The following is a 15,625-nucleotide window of genomic DNA, read 5'->3' as shown; positions in this document are numbered from 1 at the left end:
AGAGACGGGGTTTCACCATGTTGACCAGGATGGTCTCGATCTCTTGACCTCGTGATCCACCCGCCTCGGCCTCCCAAAGTGCTGGGATTACAGGCTTGAGCCACCGCGCCCGGCCCATTATTAGGTATTATTATTAAGATATTATTGAAGGGCTGACAATTCAGCAGAGGAAAAATAAATATAGAAATAACAGACATAGGAGAGAGATCCAAGATGGCTGATCACTAGCAGCTCGGGATTGTAGCTCCCAGTGAAAGCGCAGAGAACAAGAGGACGCCACACTTTCAGACAAATTTTTGTTGCTCACACACCAGGAGATTCCCAGCGGAGGAGCCCCGCCGGTCGCCAGCATGACTCTTGTGGCTGGCGCAGAGGTTCTTGGTGCAGCGTAAACGGGACTGGGTCTCCTTTTGGTCAACGTTTGGAGCTCCGGGAAGGCACACTCGCCTGTTCAGCTGATTGAAAAAGGGACTCAAGAAGGAAGCCAGACCGGAGATTGCCGGGCAGAAAAGCACCAAGAACCTTAATGCTGCCGTTTTGGCCTGCGCAGTGGGTTGCTCAGATTCTGGCCTGGGAATCAACAAGTTGGACATCCACTCAGAGACCTAATTTGAAAGTCGGTAATTACAAAGATGACAGGTGGATAAATTTACAATGATGGGAAGAAACCAGCGTAAAAAGCCTGAGAATACTCAAAATCAGAATGCCTCTCCCTCTACAGGAGATCACAGTTCCTCATCAACAAGGGAACAAGGCCTGATGGAGAACGAGTGCGTTCCATTAACAGATTTAGGCTTCAGAAGGTGGATAATAAGAAACTTCTGTGAGTTAAAAGAACATGTTCTAGCCCAATGTAAAGAAGCTAAGAACCTTGAAAAAAGGTTTGATGAAATCCTAACGAGAATAGACAATCTAGAGAGGAATATAAGTGAATTAATGGAACTGAAGAATACGAGAACTCCGCGAAGTATGCACAGGTTTTAACAATTGAATTGATCAAGCAGAAGAAAGGATATCAGAGGTCGAAAACCAACTTAATGAAATGAAATGAGAAGACAAGATTAGAGAAGAAAGAGTAAAAAGGAATGAGCGAAGTCTCCAAGAAATATGGGACTATGTGCAAAGACCTAATTTACGTTTGATAGGTGTACCTGAATGTCATGAAGGGAATGAATCCAAGCTGGAAAATATTTTTCAGGATATTCTTCAGGAAAACTTTCCTAACCTAGTAAGGCAGGACAATACTCAACTCCAGGTAATACAGAGAACACCACAAAGGTATTCCTCAAGAAGAGCAACCCCAAGACACATAATCGTTAGATTCACCAGGGTTGAAATAAAGGAGAAAATTCTAAGGGCAGCTAGACAGAAAGGTCAGGTTACCCATAAAGGGAAGCCTATCAGACTCACAGCAGATCTCTCAGCAGAAACCCTACAAACTAGAAGAGAGTGGGGGGTCAATATTCAATATCCTCAAAGAAAATAATTTGCAATCCAGAATCTCATATCCCGCCAAATTAAGCTTCATAAATGAAGGAAAAATAAAATTTTTCACGAACAAGCAAGCACTCAGAGATTTCAGCACCACCAGGCCTGCTTTACAAGAGCTTCTGAAAGAAGCACTATACACAGAAAGGAACAACCAGTATCAGTCATCCCAAAAACTTACCAAAAGGTAAAGAGTATCTCCATAATGAAGAATCTATATCAACTAATGGGCAAAATAGCCAACTAGCATTAAATGACAATATTAAACTCACAAATATCAATATTAATCCTAAATTTAAATGGTTTAAGTGCCCCAATCAAAGACACAGACAGGCAAATTGAATAAAAAGTCAAAACCCATGGGTTCACTGTATCCAGATCCATCTCATAAGCAAGGACACAAAGACTCAAAACAAAGGGTTGGTGGAAGACTTACCAATCAAACGGAGAGCAAAAAAAAAAAAAAAAAAAAAAAAAAAAAAAAAAAAAAAAAAAAAAAAAAAAAAAACAGGAGTTGTAACTTTCGTCTCTGACAAAATAGACTTTAATAGTAACAAAGACTAAAAGAAACAAAGAAGGACATTACATAATGGTAAAAGGATCAATAACAACAGGAGTCATAAATATATATGCACCCAATGTAGGAACACCCAGATAACATAAACCAAGTTCTTAATGACTTATACAGAGACTTGGACTCCCGCACAATAACAGCGGGAGACTTTGACACCACATTGTTAATATTCGGCGGATCAACGAGATAGAAAATTAACAGGGACATCTATGATTTGAACTCAGACCTGGAACAAGTAAACTCAGTGAATATTTATAGAATTCTTCACCCCAGGTCCACAGAACATACATTTTTCTCAGTATCATATTACACCTATTTTGAAAGTGACCATATAATTGGAAGTAAATCACTCTTCAGTATTTGCATAGCATTTCACAGACTTAAATATTGTTTGGCTGTTTGTTTGTTATTTTCTTCCCTTATTCCTTCCTGTCTCCGATGTTAAGCACAATTATCGGCATAAAAGAGGTTTTTAATACCTATTTTTAGATTGCATTCTAGCCTGAGCAATAGAGCAAGACTCCTGTTCTCTCTCCCCCTTTCTCTTTCTCTTTCTTTCTTTAAAAAAAAGAAAAGAAATAACAGACATCATTACTAAAGATACACAAGCGTGTACAACCATAACTACATTTTTGAGCACTCACTATGTGCCAAGCACTGTATTAAGTGCTGAATATGGATCACCCCTCACTGGTTTTTGCAATAACCCTGTGGAGCGTTGCTACTATTTTTATTTCACAGACAAGAAAAGTGAAGCTTAGAGGGGCTAAGTCGCTCACTCAAGGTTATGTGGCTACTAACTGATAGTCTGTGAGGAGGTTCGGCTAGCTCGGACTGACCATGAGAGGACTACATTTATGGTCTGTCAAGGAAGCTGACCCTCTCCACAGAGTAAAAGTTATTCAGTAACCTTTCTAAAACAATCCCGCCCCTTCACCCAGATTTATTTCTTTCTATATTTTTCTCTGAACGTCTTCCCTTTTCCCCTTCCTTTATCTCTCTGCCACCCACCCCCCACTCCCCACCCCTCCAGATTCTTCTCATAGCTTCACAGATCAGCTCTGGGATGGATGCAGAGGCTCCTGTTTCCATGGCGACGCGGGGAGGTTGGTACACCACACGCCAAGTGTAGGCGAAGCGGAGAATTGGCCGAGAATCCAAAGGTGCCGCCAGTAACCAGACTCTGGGGAAAGAGATCGATGAGAAAGCCAGTCTGGATGACTGGACCTCCCTGGAGCTCCAGAAGGACCACCACCCCCACCACGCCTCCTGCCCTCCCTAAGCTCCTGATTTGGAAGTCGAAGTCGGGAGAGCGCAGAAAAGAAGCGAGGGGGCTCCAAAGCAGAAGCTACCACCTCTGACTTGTTTTGAAGACAAAGCCTAGTCGTCGGTGGGAAGACTGCCCAGTGGGCGACAGCCCCTCCTGAGGCGCCTCCGCCTCGCTCCTTCTTTCCCGGTTATGACCTCAGTCGGAGCCACTGGGCTCTCGGCCGCGCGCTGAAGGGGAGCTGGGCAGCCAGCAGGGGGCAGAGTCCCCCGTATTAAAGGCGTGTGTGGGCCTGCTTCCTCTGCTACCACCCAACCCCTGCCTTCACTGGGATTATTTTCAGCTGACAGGCTGCAAAGGCGCAGTAGGTGGATTTCAGGGCAGGAGATGGGTTCTGGCAGGGGCTGTGAGCCTATGAAGCATTGTTCTTAAGCTGTGGGCCCCACTGAGAAGCCGGGTATTTAGAACTACAGAGTCAGGGGCTGAAGCAAGGGGCACTTTAACTTTTTTCTGGCAATGGTTTCTTCTGAGGTTTTCCTTGATCCATTGAAAACAATTACAACACTCTGTGAAGAGGAGGCTCATTCATTCATTCAATAATGTTTATTGAGTATCATCTATTATAGTCACAATGGATGCATCCAATCAAAAATAAGTATTTACAGAATGCCTACCTACAGTGACTCTTTTTTTTGAGACGGAGTTTTGGCCACGTACGGTGGCTCACACCTGTAATCCCAGCACTTTGGGAGGCCGAGGTGGGCAGGTCACAAGGTCAGGAGATCGAGACTATCCTTTTGAAACCCTGTCTCTATAAATTTTTTTTTTTTTTTTTAAAGAGAGAGACTGAGTTTTGCTCTTGTTGCCCAGGTTGGAGTACAATAGTGCAGTCTCAGCTCACCACAACCTCCATCTCTTGGGTTCAAGCGATTCTCCTGCCTCAACCTCCAGAGTAGCTGGGATTACAGGCATGTGCCACGACGCCCAGCTAATTTTGTATTTTTAGTAGGGACAGTGTTTCTCAGTGTTTGTGAGGCTGGTCTTGAACTCCTGACCTGAGGTGATCCGCCAGCCTTGGCCTCCCAAAGTGCTGGGATTGCAGGAGTGAGCCACAGCACCTAGCCCACACACTGATTCTTAACCTTTTTTAGGGGGCAGGGGTGTCACATATCCTTTGAGAGTATGATAAAAAAAAAATACAGTGCTATTCAAATGTCACACACACAAAAATACAGATTGTCTCCCAAAAAGAACGCACTATAAACGCTACAGACATTTTTGTGTGATTTTGGGAGCCTCATGAACCCCTGGCAGCTCACCCATGGGCCCCAGGGCATAAACCCTTGTCTGTTAGGAGCTGGGCTCTGGGCTAGGCACCAGATGCAACAGCAAGTTAGATAAGCATGGCCCCTGCCCTACCTGAGTTCCGCAGGCAAGTGGGAGGTACAAAGAGATCTTAAAATACAGCGGGCATTGTGGTGCTGGGCGAGCCCAAAGGAGGGCCACCTACCTAGACCAGGGGCTTCACGGAAAGCTTTCTGGAATGACAGGTAAGCTGAGACCTGAAGAAGGAGTAGGGGCTGGCCAGGTGAGGACCTGAGGAGGAGCACTTTGGGCATGGAGGGAAGCACATGGAAAGGCCCTGAGAGGAAACAGCAGACCTGAGAAGCTGACAGCAGGCCCTCGTGGCTGGCTCAGAGATGCCAGGAGGAGAACTGGTGAGAAATGAGGCTAGAGTGGTAAGTGCCATATGTAGGCCCTGGGATGCAACAGAGAACAGGCAGACAGCTGCTGCCCTCAAGGACACTGACAAGAAAGCTGGTGGTTATGATGCAGAAGTGCTAAGTTCCACATTGGGAATAAGCATGGGGTGGGATGGGAGCATGTAGGTGAGCACTGAACTCAGCTGTGGGGATCAGGACCAAGGCCCAGAAAGCAGGGCTCCAGGTGCAGGTGGATCAGTGACATATTTAGTGTATTCAGAATACTCGCAGCCTCTGAAAATAGCTGGAGGGGAGACGTGGTGGGAGAGGAGGAGAGAGAGAGAAGGAAGGGGAGTCACCAATCCACCTTGATTTGACTGGAACCTACCGTTGGGAACATCTTTTATTCTGGGGGTGAGGAGGGCTAGGTGGGGTGACCTCAGCTCTACCTACTCTCTTTTTTTATGTTGCCCAGACTAGAGTCAAACTCCTGGGCTCAAATGATCCTCTCCATTCAGCCTCTAGAGTAGCTGGGACTATAGGTGCACACCACCGCACCTGGCTGTTTTTTAAGTACCAGAGTTGTGGCCAGAAGATGCCTTGGACGAAAAAGTGGGTAAGTAGAGAGAACAGCAGGCTCGGCCTCTTGCTCCCTGCTGTAGACCTAGGGACGGGACTGGGAGAACATGGGGGTGAGCTAGGAAAACAGGAGATGTTGTACTGGTTTATTGCTGGGGATTTCATTTAAGAAACACTCTGGGCTGGGCACAGTGGCTCATGCCTATAATCCCAGCACTCTAGGAGGCCCAGAGGGGTGAATCACCTGAGGTCAGGAGTTCAAGACTAGCCTGACCCACATGCAGAAACCCCATCTCTACTAAAAATACAAAATTATCCGGGCATAGTGGCACACACCTGTCATCCCAGCTACTTGGAAGGCTGAGGAAGGGAATCGCTTGAACCCAGGAGGTGGAGGTTGTGGTGAGCTGAGATTGCACTACTGTACTCCAACCTGGGCAACAAGAGCGAAACTCCATCTCAAAAACAAAAACAAACAAACAAACAAAAAACACCACTCTGGACCAAGCACATGCCTGTAATCCCAGCACTTTGGGAGGCCGACTCAGGAGGATCACTTGAGCCCAGGAGTTTGAGACCAGCCTGGGTAACATAGTGAAACTCTGCCTCCAAAAAAAAAAGGAAAAGAAAAAAAACCCACTCATGTACAGTAGCCCCTTCTTATCCATGGTCTTGCTTTCCACAGTTTCAGTTACACAGATAAGAAGGGGCTACTGTATATGTCTATGTATGTGGTCTCGCCTTCTGTGGTCAATCATGGTTTGAAAACATTAAATGGAAAATTCCAGAAATAATTCATAAGTTTTAAATTGCCACCATTCTGAGTAGCGTGATGAAATCTCACACCATCCCACTCTATGCCGCCTGGAATATGAGTCATCTCTTTGTCCAGTGTATCCACACTGTAGATGCTGCCCACCCATTACTGTATCACTTAGTAGCCATCTCAGTTATCAGATCCACTGCCTCGGTATCACAGTGCTTGTGTTCAAGTAACCTTTATTTTGGCCAGGCATGGTGGTGCACACCTGTAAGCCCAGCTGCTCGGGAGACTGAGGCCCACTGAGAATCATTTGAACCTGGGAGGCAGAGGTTACAGTGAACCAAGATTGCACCACTGCACTCTAGACTAGCCGACAGAGCAAGACTCTGTCTCAAAAAAAAAAAAAAAAAAGTAACCCTTATTTTACTTTATAATGGCTCCAAAGCACAAGAGTAGTGATACTGGCATATCATTATAATTGTTCTACTTTATTATTAGTTATTGTTGGTAATCTCTTACTGTGCCTAATTTTAAAATTAAACTTTATCATAGGTAAGTATGTATAGAAAAAAAAAACATGACCCATATAGAATTTGGTACTATCTGCAGTTTCAGGCATTCACTGGGGGTCTTGGAATGTCGTCCCTGAAGATAAGGGGGAGATTATTCTATTACCTATATGCCAGGCTCTGTCCTAAACACTTAACAAGTATTGCTTCATAACACTCCCAGGAGACGATGATGGTCATCCTCATTTTACACATGAGGCCTGAAGCAGTTCAGTAACTTGGCAAAGTCAAACAGCAAGTAAGTGACAAAGCCACTATCTAAACCCAGGCAGCTTGGCTCCAGAGTTTGTGCTTTTCACCACCGAACTATGCTATCTCTTGAGAGGGAAGGTCATTGCAAAGGCAATGAATTGAACCTGAACGTCCCACACAAAACATGAGAATTCTACCATTCCACCTCCTGGGGACACTGATAAGGTACAAGGAGCATCTGCTACTATGAAGAGGTCCTGGGGAAGTGGGAGGAGTCGTGGGGAATCGTGCAGCCTTGCAACTGCAGGGAGCTGCTGGAGACCAAGGCCTAGAGGCCCAGGACTGGAGAGGGGCAACCAGCTCAAGAGATAAGGTCAGGCCGGGCTGGTGGCTCACACCTGTAATCCCAGCACTTTGGGAGGCCGAGGGGAGTGGATCACCTGAGGTCAGGACCAGCCTGGTCAACATGGTGAAACTCTGTCTCTACTAAATACAAAAAGTAGCCGGGCACGGTGGTGCGTGACTATAATCTCAGCTACTTTGGAGGCTGAGGCAGAAGAGTTGCTTGAACCTAGGAGGCAGAGGTTGCAGTGAGCCAAGATTGCACCACTGCACTGCAGCCTGGGCAACAAGAGGGAAACTCCATCTCAAAAAAAAAAAGAGAGATAAAGTCAAGTTGGGCATGGTGACACATGCCTGTAGTTCCAGCTACTCAAGGGCTGAGGCAGGAAGATCACTTGAAGCCAGAAGTTTAAGGCTGCCATGTGCTACGATTGCCCGTGTGAATAGCCACTGCATTCCATCCTGGGCAACACAGTGAGACTCTCCCCCATATCTAAATATTAAAAAAAAAAAAAAGAGCAAGAGATAAGGTCAGGGTATTAGGCAACATGGAAATTCCTAGTGTCCCCTGTGAGATCTCGCCCTGCCTCCGTAGTCAATGCCGTCTCTTGCTCCTCTCCCCTCAATCCCAATTTTTCTGTCACACTGTTCTCTCCTGCCCTAGGGCCTTCTTCCTGACATTGCCTCTACTCTGAACCCTTCCCCATACACATACACCTTCCCTTTTCCAGGCTGACCCCACTCATCCTCCAGATCTTGGCCTCACTGTCAGTTCCTCAAAGAGTCCCTCTGAATTAGATCCCTTCTCTTAGTTTCTCATAGTAGTACCTTATTATTTTCCATTATAATCTGTATCACAATTTGAAATTATATATTCAGTTGTGGGCTAGCTGTGGTGGTTCATGCCTATAATCCCAGCACTTTGGGAGGCTAAGACAGAAGGATCACTTGAGGCCAGTAGTTAGAAACTAGCCTGGGCAACATAGCCAAGACCACTGTCACTAAAAAATAAATACATAAAAATGAAATTATATTCAGTTTTGTTTATTTAATGCTTGACTCTCCCATTAGACTGTAAGCTCTATGAGGGCAAGAACCCCTGGTATAAACTTTCTTTTTTGCATAGTGCTGGGCACATATAGATACTACATAACATTTTGCTAAATGGGTTTATAAATTTAGAGGAATCTCAGAAGGCTCCTGGTCCAACGCTTCTTTTCTTTCACCATATGTTTAACAGGCTATTTACCTGCTCCTTGAATATTCCCAGCAGCAGAGAACTCACTGCTTCACCAAGAGGCCCATTTGCTTTTGGAGAGATTTAATAGTTAGAAAGTTCTTCTTAGTGAAGAAAAATCTGATCACCTGCCACCCCTTGGTCCCAGACTGGCCGTCTGGAGCTGTGTCCTTGAAACAGGAACAGGCAGATGTCCTCCTGGCCGCTCCCTCTGCCCTCAGTTTTTGCTGGGCCATCTCAACAGTTCATTCAGCTCAGGAAGGCTTGGATTCTCAACCCTTTCCTCCCCTTCTCAAGAAACTCCTTTCTCTACCTTTCTTCTCTCTCTCTCTCTCTCTCTCTTTTTTTTTTTTTTTTTTTTTTTAATATGGAGCCTTGCTCTATCGCCCAGGCTGGAGTACAGTGGCACGATCTTGGCTTACTGCAACCTCTGCCTCTTGGGTTCAAGCAATTCTCCTGTCTCAGCTTCCCGAGTAGCTGGGACTACAGGTGCCTGCCACCATGCCTGGTTAATTTTTGTATTTTTAGTAGAGACAGGGTTTCACCCTGTTGGTCAGGCTGGTCTCAAACTCCTGACCTCTGGTGATCCATCTGCCTTGTCCTCCCGAAGTGCTGGGTTTACAGGCGTGAGCTACCATGGCTAGCCTCTACCCTTTTTCTCTACCCTTCTCAAGAAACTCCCTTTGGTCAGCACCATATTTGCCCTCTATTCTCATTGCCCCAGGAGCTGCAATACAGATCTGGCAGGATGAGGAAGGAGAGGAAAAAGAAAGTGAAAAAAGAACGTTGTTTCTTTCTCACAGTATAACCAGGTATATTTCCCAGAAAACACTGTTATTACTGATGGTTGGGTCCCCAGGCTAATCCTGAACTACATGTAACATTGTCAGCTACATACATTCCGGGTCAAGTGGCCTTTCTGGACACATTTAACTTTTTTTTTTTTGAGACAGAGTCTTGCTTTGTTACCCAGGCTGGAGTGCAGTGGCACAATCTCCGCTCACCACAACCTCCACCTCCCAGGTTCAAGCAATTCTCCTGCCTCAGCCTCCCAAGTTGCTGGGATTACAGGCATGGGACACCACTACCGGCTAATTTTTTGTATGTTTAGTAGAGGCGGGGTTTCCCCATATTGGCCAGGCTGGTCTCAAACTCCTGACCCATGATCTGCCCACCTCGGCCTCCCAAAGTGCTGGGATTACAGGCGTGAGCCACCGTGCCTGGCCCATTTAACATTTTTTTCTCTGGGAAAAATGTGTTTGGGTTCCAAACAACCAAGTTATATATAAACCCTTTAAATAACCAGCTTGCAAATTGGGAACTGCTTCTACAGAAGTATTTAGGTAACACCAAGTGGGAGAGGGAAGGGATGAGAACAGAGTAGGCTTGCTCAGAAAAGTTTCCAAGAAGTTTTTGAAGCAAATGTAGGAAAAATGAGAAGAGTCAGACAAACCTGGGTTTAATCCAAATCCCAGCTCTTTCACTTACCTACTGTGAGTGTGCACCTGATTTACCTAAGCTCGCCTCAGATTCTCTCTCCAATAAAAGAAGACAGTCATTTCTACCTCACAGAGTTGTAGGGGGCATGAAGCTAGAGACTATATTGCCTTTGGCACGGTGCCCAGCACATAAGTGAATGATTTGTGTTGTGATGTTTTCCAAACAGGGATGTCTCCTCTCAAAGTGTGGTAACAGGATCCGTGACCTGCTGACTTCCCTGAACCCTGCATGCAGTTCTCCCACCTGCGGGAGCCCACGCTCATGAAAGAGAGGCCTGCCCTCTGCCTTCCATAAACATTCCAAAGGAGGGAGACTAATGAGCTTCAGAGGAGAGGTCGGGGACAAAGGAGCAGGGGATCTGAGTGTCCCTGAAGACCAGTGTTTCTGTAGGAACACCTGTGTATCCCGTGTGATCGCTGTGACTGTGTGTGTCGGTGTGACAATGTATGCAGGCCTGCTGCGTGTCCTGCCTGTCAGTTGGACCACGGAGATTTCCCTGTCTCTGCGACTCCATTACTCAGCTCTCTGCAGCCCCGGCCTTAGCACTTAGCTGTCTGCCCTCTGGCCTCTTCCCTTTGTTTACCAACTTGGCTGGCTTTCTCCTCTGGGAACAAAGGAGGTGTTCAGTTCTGGGCAGTGCCTGGCTCCAGCTACCCGCCCCCATTGCCTCCCCTTTCCAGGAGGGTTGCCCCTGTCTCAGACCCCTTGGCTCTGAGAGGCCCCTTCCCACAGCCCCAGGGAGAGAGGAGGCTGAGCTCCTCAGCTGGTACCCCCTTTTTCTCACCCTCTGGCCCCATTCCTGTCCCCAGCAAGGCCCCTGAAGCTTCACTGGAGACAGCTCCTCTCCCCATTGTCTGGCCAGGATTTGGAAGCTCTGGTTTCCATAGCAACCCCAGGGCATTTAATTAAGGGAGGAGGCCTTCATCTTTTCCAGGCTGGGCAGTTCCAAATCTCAGCCCGAAAAAGGATACCCTGAGGGGGTGAGGGAGAGGTGTTGTCCTCCAATATAGCACAATTCCGGCTTCCCCACAAAGTCTGTTATGGCTTTCCCAGCCCACCCCCTCCCAGCTGCCACCCCGATCACCACCTCGTGCCAGAGCAGGTTGGGGAGTCCTCTCAAACCAGCTAGGGCAAAACCCAGGTCCCAGGCTAGTAGAGGTTTCAAGGAAGGGGTGGTGTGCAATTACTGTAAGCCACCCTCCCCCATATGCACTGTGGCTTTGTTTACTGGACCCTGGGGTTGGGGATAAGGGTGGGAGATCATTCAACACTTGCCTGCTGTCCAATTTCTTTCCCATGGAATGGGCTTAGGGGCTCTTTGAACTCCCTGAAATTGAATGGAATATGTATAAGTTCATTATAAGGCTTTTTCCTGGGTACTGGGTATATAGCATTCATTAGATGGTCAGGAAAGGGCTCTGTGATCTCAGAAAGGTTCCTAGCGGCCACGGGTGGTGTCTCACGCCTGTAATCCCAGCACTTTGGGAGGCCGAGGTGGGCAGATCTCGAGGTCAAGAAATCGAGACCATCCTGGCAAACGTGGTGAAACCCCATCTCTATAAAAAATTTTTTAAAAAAGGTTCCTAGCACTTCTATTTGCCCGCTGTGAGACCTCAGTCAAATTGCTTAACCTCTCTGTGCCTCTGTGTCCTCATCTATAAAGTGGGGATGATACTACTTGACAAGACTGCTGGCATCTTAATAGGGAGTTGTTGCTAAGGTAGTTATGATTACTCTGAGAGTAGGCTAAATGGAGAGTCCCATGCCTTATCCATCCCACGCCCACCTTCCCTGGAGGTAACACATCTGCCCTCTCAACTGGGGGCATTCACCTTCGCCTGGCTTATTCTGTTATTCCCTCTCTGCCCCACCTCAGGCTGCTGGAAAGTGTTCTAGACGCTGATGGGAAGCAGTCGCTCACCAGAGCCTCGTCACGGGGTGGAATTTCCAAGCTCAGTTCCCTGAGTTATCCCAGTTCCTGAAATTCCGTCTCAGATTTCTCAGCTGTTGCTGTGACCACTTTTCCCCGTTTCTGGTTAGGTTAGTTTGTGTGTATGTGTTTCCTTCTCATTGTATTTTTAGCCTTTGGAAAAAATAAACATTTCACACGCGAGCACCTTCCTGATCTTTTGATTCTCCGCAGGCATGGGGGTGGGGCCACTTCTTCCTCTGACCTTTCTTCAACCCTGTCTGCCTTTCCCAGCCTCCCACCCCTCTGGCACACAACCTTACCTTCCGTTGAGAATTCCCGGAGTTACCCCACCCTCCTCCCATCTCTCTGCCTCTCCTGTCCCCTCGGTATCAATATATGCAGATTGTGACACAATTCTGAGTCTCTGGGTTCCTTATCCTTTTTATCTTGTTTCCCTTCAAGAAATTCCTCCTCCTTCCCCATTGTGGCATTTCCCCCTTGCTTCAGAAAAGGCAACTCTATCCCTGCTGTTCTGGCTTGTCCTACTTCAGTAGCATCCTGATTCACAGGAAGTGTGGAGTTGTTGCTGGAAAAGGGGGGTTCTCATCCAAACCCCAAGAGAGGATTCTTGGATCTCCTGCAGGAAGGAATTCAAGGCAAGCCACAGGGTGCACTGAGAAGAGATAGCTGATTGAGAGCTACTCGGTTACAGAGTAGGGTGTCCTCAAAAAGTAAGAGGAGGAGGAATGCGCCAACTCTTCTGTTTTTGAGACGGAGTTTCACTCTTGCCACCCAGACTGGAGTGCAGTAAGTGGTGTCATCTCGGCTCACTGCAACCTCCACCTCCCGGATTCAAGCGATTCTCCTGCCTCAGCCTCCTGAGTAGCTGGGATTACAAGCAAGCACCACCACAACCAGCTAATTTTTGTATTTTTAGTAGAGATGGAGTTTCACCATGTTGGCCAGGCTGGTCTTGAACTCCTGACCTCAAGTGATCCACCTGCCTCAGCCACAAAAAGTGCTGGGATTACAGGTGCGAGCCGATTCATCTTATGTAGGGGTCTTATCTATGTAAAAGCTAAGCTATGTCTAGGTGTGGGTGGGCTGATAGCATGACAAAATTTGTTATTCTGTGGATTTAAATAAAACTATCCTTATTATTACTTTTTTAGGGCATAAGTACATAACAGCATAACTATGGCCAGGCACAGTGGCTCACACCTGTAATCCCAGCACTTTGGGAGGCTGAGATGGGCGGATCACCTGAGATCAGGAGTTCGAGACCAGCCTGACCAATATTGTGAAACCCCGTCTTTAAAAAAAAAAAAGAAGAAGAAGAAGCTAACTATGACTATCTTTTTTCTTTATTTTATTTTTTGAGACAGAGTCTCAATCTGTCTCCCAGGCTGGAGTCAGTGTCAGTGGCGCGACCTTTGCTCACTGAAACCTCCGCCTCCCAGGTTCAAGTGATTCTTCTGCCTCAGCCTCCTGAGTAGCTGGGGCTACAGGCACGCGCCACCATGCCCAGCTAATTTTTTGTATTTTTAGTAGAGATGGGTTTCACCATGTTGGTCAGGCTGGTCTCGAACTTCTGGCCTCAAGTGATCCGCGCCCCTCAGCCTCCCAAAGTGCTGGGATTATAGGCGTGAACCACCTCGCCTGGCAACTATGACTATCTTAAAAGCATAATTGTTATGCAGTCACAGGGTATGTAGACATTCTGTTGTGATAGGAGTTTGTCCTTGCAGGCATTATTAAGCTGCTTTCTTAGCCATAAACATCTTATGACCATGGGTTGTGACTGGCAAGGAACGTGCCTTGCTAGTTTAATTTAATTTATTTATTTATTGGGAAAGGATCTCATTATGTCACCCAGGCTGGAGTGCAGTGACTGTAGCCTCCACCTCCTGGGTTCAAGTGATTCTCCTGCCTCAGTCTTCCAAGTAGCTGGGAATACAGGCACCCACCACCATGCCCAGCTAACTTTTGTATTTTTGTAGAGATGAGGTTTCACTATGTTGGCAAGGTTGGTCTCTAACTTCTCACCTCAAGTGATCTGCTCCCCTTGACCTTCTGAGATGCTGGGATTACAGGCATGAGCCACTGCACCTGGTCCATGCCTGGCTAGTTTTCATATGGAGTTGATTTTTTTTTTTTTTTTTGAGACAGAGTCTCACTGTGTCGCCCAGACTGGAGGAGTACAGTGGTGCGATCTTGGCTCACTGCAACCTCTGTCTCCCAGGTTCAAGGGATTCTCCTTGAGATGGTGCAATTCCCCTGTCTCAGTCTCATGAGTAGCTGGGATTACAGGTGTGTGCCCAGCCTGGAGTTGATTTTTTAAATGGTGTCACCGAGGCCGGGCTCAGCGGCTCACACCTGTAATCCCAGCACTTTGGGAGGCTGAGGTAGGTGGATCACTTGAGGTCAGGCGTTCAAGACCAGCCTGACCAACATGGTGAAACCTCATCTCTACTAAAAATACAAAAAAAAATTAGCCAGGCATGGTGGTGTGTGCCTGTAATCCCAGCTACTCTGGAGGCTGAGGCAGGGGAATTGCACGATCCCAGGAGGCAGAGGTTGCAGTGAGCCCTGATTGTGCCACTGCACTCTAGCCTGGGAAACAGAGCGAGACTCTCTCTCTCTTTTTTTTTTTTTTTTTTTTTTTTTTTAATAATTCAGTCTCCGTAGAGACTGTCAAAAATTGCCAATGCCAACTATATTTCAAGCCGTCATGGCAGGGTATTGGGAAAAGTTTTCAATTAGCAATAATCGCCCCTCGGATAAACCTCATTGGCTACAATACTGCCATTGGCTACGATATTCAAAAAAAAAAAAAAAAAAAAGAAGTCAGCCTGGCTGTTTTATACTGTTTCCCTAACAGGGTCAGATGAACCTAGAACCCTGCACCCCACCAATTATGTTTAGGTTTCACCATCAATACTATAGTATTATACTTAGTAGAGTTGCAGAAAGGTTTACATGAAATCATGCAAGGAGGGTACCATAGGGACCAAGAGAAACTCTTCATCTGAGGCTTCGCTGAAAAATCAACTCACAAAAGGCAGATTAATTGGAGGAAAAGTATGCAAATGTATTTAACAGATGTAAATGAGGAGAATCATGATGAGTGCCCACTCCCAGGTGGGGGTCAGGAGCTTGTATATCATCCTAGCAAAATGCGATGGGAGGCAGAGAAGAGGAATTCTGTTGAGGAGATTACTAGAGAGAATGAATGCATCCAGGGAACAGAAACTAACCTGTACATTATCTTGCAAGAGAGTCTGTTCAGGTGTGGTTACTTACATTCTTGTTCTTAACAGAGAGGGGAAGGAAAAACAGTTGTTCCTTTTGGTGGGTCTGGATCTCAGGCAGATAAAGGAAGTTCACTTTGGGAGATGGTGGGTGGGAAGAAGGTCAGAGAGACCTTGAGGCTTCTTCAGTTCAGGATGACAAAACACGATATTTTGGGATATTGGTTTCTGAGCCCCAACAGCACTTA

At 46.6% G+C, this 15,625-nt stretch overlaps 1 long non-coding RNA gene and 1 other non-coding gene across 2 annotated transcripts in view; one reads left to right on the top strand and one right to left on the bottom strand.

Moving 5' to 3' along the window:
* Nucleotides 1-3,377, top strand: part of LOC119473742 — a 15,018-nt gene extending 11,641 nt beyond the window's left edge. The window contains exon 3 of the long non-coding RNA XR_005202961.1: nt 3,367-3,377. This is a non-coding gene — a long non-coding RNA (uncharacterized LOC119473742). The remainder of the gene's footprint in view (nt 1-3,366) is intronic.
* Nucleotides 3,378-14,805: 11,428 nt separating this feature from the next.
* Nucleotides 14,806-14,945, bottom strand: LOC119473758. The gene has a single exon (XR_005202982.1). It is a non-coding gene; the product is annotated as a U4 spliceosomal RNA (small nuclear RNA).
* Between the last annotated feature and the right edge of the window lie 680 nt (nt 14,946-15,625).

The sequence above is a fragment of the Cebus imitator genome, unplaced genomic scaffold (genome assembly GCF_001604975.1).
Source record: "Cebus imitator isolate Cc_AM_T3 unplaced genomic scaffold, Cebus_imitator-1.0 Scaffold181, whole genome shotgun sequence".
NCBI classification, from domain to species: domain Eukaryota; kingdom Metazoa; phylum Chordata; class Mammalia; order Primates; family Cebidae; genus Cebus; species Cebus imitator.
This window is presented reverse-complemented; position numbering and strand designations above follow the sequence as displayed.